We start from the raw sequence: 4,798 nt of genomic DNA, 5'->3' as shown, positions 1-4,798 counted from the left end.
CCACCCACAGCAGTTGACAATGTAAAAAGTACAGAGCATCTGCTAGTAGGGTTTCATGCGACTACCTGTAGTAAAATGCTCGTGACACACTGCAAGCTAGTGATTGTTCTAAATACTAGGTGTTTCCTGAAAAGAATCAGGTTGCTATTAATAAAACCTCAATGACTAAGACGTTTTAGAAAATACACGTTCATTGTTTGCCATTAAATATTATGAAAAACATTTTGTGTGCACCAGACTGTAAATTAAGTATAAATGGCTGGTACAGCCTAAATCAAATGTGGTGTATGGTGTGTTGAACTATATGAATATGCCAGTGGTGGTGATTAGGGTTGCCACCTTTTCTGGAAAAAAAATACCGGCCTTCTTATATATTTTATCTTTTTTTCCCTATTAATAACATTGAGATCAGCCATAATTTTTACCGTCCAGGCCGGTAAAATACTGGCCAGATGGCAACCCTAGTGGTGATTGTGGCCTTCAGCCCTTGCTGTTTTAGTAAAAGAAAGGTCATTTATATCTTTCTTTATAGGCAGGCCTCACAAAGAAGGACAATTTAATATCCTGCTTGGGCAGCTCAGTATGGAGTGCTTAAAGCACACCTCCCAACATTTTGGAAGTAAAAAGAGGGACAACATTTTTGTAGCGCAGCAATTTTTTTGACCACACCCCTTTCTGTGGCCACACCCCCTAATTACCATGTTTGTTTTACAAAATTTGGCAGGTTATGAAAGTTTCAAAATATTTCTCCTTATCTAAACTGTGTTTTTGTGTCTCAAAATTGTTACAAAGTCTCTTATTTGCACCTGTTAGCTGTTCTGGGCTCTCTGCTAAAAGCCAATTAAGTGAGAAACTTTGTTTCTTTTTCTGGCTGTTCAGTGCAGAGAAAAGAGGGACTTTCCAGTACAAATGAGGGACTGCGGGTTGAGCTGTCAAAAGAGGGACTGTCCCTCCAAAAAAGGGACAGTTGGAAGGTATGCTTAAAGGAGAATTCAACCCTTAACTAAAAAAAAACCCTACCCTATGTAGACCCCCCTCCCTCCTAGCGACCAGCCTAGCGGCAAGCCCGGGGAAGTGCCGCTAACTTTTTACTTACCCCTAAATGCAGATTCAGGGATCGCAGTTCACGACAGCCATCTTCCGGATCTTCTGAGTGGTTGCGCATGCGCAGTTGGAGCAATTTCCCGACTAGCGACAACTGTGCATGCGCCGAAATAGATGGAAATTGCCGAAGCGCCATAAGAAGACACGGAAGATTGCTGCCGTGAACTGCGATCCCTGAATCTTCACAAGGGGTAAGTAAAGTGTTTGGGGCATTTCCCAAGGTAAGCAGCTATGTTGGGGGGGGAGGAGGTCTTTGTCGGTTTAACGAAGGTGCGCGGGGCCCGGGGGAAATTATTCACTGTGCAGCACCTCCTTCATATGGGCACATTCCTATGATTTTGATAGGAATGTGTCGGTTGCCACCTGGCCAGTAAAAATGATGCTTAATGCCAATGTTATTAATAGTAAAAAACGGCAAAACTATAGGAAGGCTGGTATTTTTTTCCAGAAAAGGTGGCACCCTACCTGGTGGCCACGCTAGAAGCTAAACACGTGTTAGGATGACACACCAGGGAAACGGAAAAACCTACATGAAGGTGGGTTGCCTGAACTTTTTTGCATGTGCCTGGTCTCAGTGTGTTGGGAACGAAACACATTTGGGTAATAAAGCCATTGTTGGGGTAATAAAGCCATTTTTTTAAAAAACCACCGTCTGCTGATATGTGAGCTTGAGTGCAACACTGGAAATTATTGATTGTCACCAATGTTCCGTCTAATTCCTTCTCAGTTGTGTGCACTCAAAAATTATCTTGTGCGCATATTTTAAACTTGTGTGCACATTTTTTTAAAACTGCGTGCTCAGGTCAGAATAAATGCAGAATGTTGTGTTTTCACACAAATGTCTTTGTGCACACCACAATTTGTTGTGTGTACTGCCTCAAAATTTGTTTGCGCATGCATTAGTGCACAGCTTAGAGGGAACATTGGTTGCCACCTGTCCAACAAAAATGATTCTTTGTGCCAATGCTAATAGGAAAGACATACTTGTATTATTTTCCAAAAAAATGTCACAGCCAGTGTAGCTGATGAAAGGTAAGACAGGCGGTAGGAAGGCTTTTGATTTCTAAAAAAATATAATTTTTATCACTGTATTTTATAAGTGTGTGTAGTTATATACACTCTCTGTATGGTAACAGGTATACTTCCAATTAGTGGAAGTGCCTATTTAAGTCACATCCCTTGCTCACACTGGTATATTATTAAGCACATAGTCATGTAATCTCTAGGAACAAACAGTAGCAGTGGGATGGGTTAGATGAAAGAGCTCAGTGGCTTTTAACATGACACCATTGTAGAATGTCTCTTTTAAAAAAAATCAGTTTGTTGCATATCTGACCTGCTGGAGATGCTCCAATTAACTATAAATGAAATGACTTGTAATCTAGGAGCAACAACAGGCCAGTCACTAAGTGGTAGACCACAATAACTCACAAAAAGGTACTGCCAAAATTTCAGCACAAGAAGTATTCCTCAGGATACAATGTTGGTTTCCAAGTACACACGGAGTCTGTCATCAAGGTGGCCGATAAAAGCTGCTGACAGACCGAGTCAGCAGTTTATTGGCCCGTGTATGTGGCCGAAAGTCAGGTTAAAAATCCCATCGGATCACAGCCGCATCTGTTCATCTGTGTCATAACTTTAGCCCCTATATGCAGACAGTCTAGAAAAAAACAGGTTGCTTTTGGTTAATGACTTTGCCCCTACCCTGGAAAATTTTTACTGAAGCCCATGAAACTAAATGTTACTATGTCATCTAGTCACTAGTCCCCCTAGTCCCCCTCTGAGGCAAATTGGAGAGACTTCAGATGGGGTTTTTTGCCTTCCTCTGGGTCAACTGGCAGATAGGCAGGTTAAAAAAAGTAAAGAGGTTGAAATTGATGGACGTGTAGGTTAACCTAACTTACTATGTTACTAGCAACGGGGAGCATGTTTTTTTTTATACAACTTGGGGTGGTTGTATATTTGTTCTATTTGGGACAAAGGTAAAAAAAACATTGTTGCGTAAATGTGAATCCAAAATAATTCCCAGCTTCCTAAAATGTAACTTTAAGAGACTGAAAAGAATAAGAAGAGTGTGAACAAACCTTTGGACACTAAGATCTGGGGTGCACTATATACTATCTATTGTTCAGATTATTGACTCTTGGTCAGTTTCTGACTATTCTAATTGCCTCCTGTCTCGTCCTGTGCTTGAACTTAAACAGTGCTACGCAATATGTTGGCGCTATATAAATACATGTTAATAATAATAATATGATATTGCTTGATCCATCTGATAACATACTGTCAAATTCAGCACAACTCTGTCTTTTCCTAAGTACCAGTTTCCTCCTTGCTACATGGTATTGGGTGTGGTTGGCAAGAAAAGGGTTAATCAGGTATATATTGCTGCTACTCAGCATTATATAGGACGTATAATAGGCCTTTATTCCTATATGACAATAGTGATCCTGGCCCCTCCGCCGCCTGAAGCAGCTTGGTGTTGGGGGTCCACGAGGGCAGTGGAGAGAGCCAGGATGCTGGCGCAGAGAGCATAATTGTGCTCTCTGCGCTAGAAGAGCCGAATTTCCGGTTTGAACCGGAAATTCTGCTCTTAAAGTACCAGGAGTGGCATTTTTGCTGCCCTTGATACTTAGCGGGGCGCTGCTGTCTGAGGCGAGTTACTCAACTTGCCTCATTGGCGGAGTGCCCCATATGTTACATTTTATAATGTTTCTATGTATATTATTTGTACTGCTAATAACGCCTTGGGCTGGATACTCTAGGAACCCACTGTTCTTATCCAGGAGACTCCCCCAGAATGAACAATATAGAATATTACAGCACAGTGATATGAATAAACAAGCTGGTGGGTAAACTCAATATAACTAACATGTGACTATTAACCCCCACTAGTTTAGTATTTCTAAGAAGCAATTGTGTGTTATTAGCTACGCAATAACTGTTACTCACATTATCTTTCTTTATTCTTATTTTATTCATTTTTCAAAGTTTTTAAAAAGGAGAGCAAAACAGAGCAGAGAATAAAAGCAGGAGGAGAAAGACATTTCTGCCTGTGGTATTAGGAAGGTTAGGAGATTTTTTTTTTTGGTATTCTTAAAATTTTTCTAGAACAAACGCAGGTGCAAAATCAAAAGTTCTCTTAAATAAAACAATACTTTTTGTTTTTTAGAAGTGCTATCCTTGCTTTACCATATGCTGAATTGTGGACCCAGTTCCTCTAAGAATTCCGAGGTTTGCTGTTAAAGGAAAGAAAAACAGATTCTCTGATTTTTTACAAAATCCCAAAGACAAGTAACAAAACTCACTGAATATTTATCTGCAACTATACAACAGCTGCACCACATTTATGAAGATATTTGCCCCCACATTTTTATAAAATCAAAAAACAGGTCAAAAGCACTGAAAGTTGAGCTTTTTTTGATGTGCCAGGAACAATAAAGCTTGTGGCATCAGCAGGAGACACAAAATCATCCCATAGATTCATCACGCACCAAAAGTTTCTTGCGCCCTGTTAGTCACCTGGCACCTCAGTGAGCTCTGCCTCCAGCACAATGCTAAGTGCTACCCACAATTAGAGATGGAGGGCCGGATGGTAGAGGCACGAGGTGGGTATGGTCGATGGTGGGGGCCTGAGGTGGGTAGGGCCGATGGCTAGGGTCCAGGGTGGGGAGGGCCAATGGTGGGTAGGGCT

Source organism: Xenopus laevis, chromosome 4L (genome assembly GCF_017654675.1).
Source record: "Xenopus laevis strain J_2021 chromosome 4L, Xenopus_laevis_v10.1, whole genome shotgun sequence".
NCBI classification, from domain to species: domain Eukaryota; kingdom Metazoa; phylum Chordata; class Amphibia; order Anura; family Pipidae; genus Xenopus; species Xenopus laevis.
Note: the sequence above shows the minus strand (reverse complement) of the source record.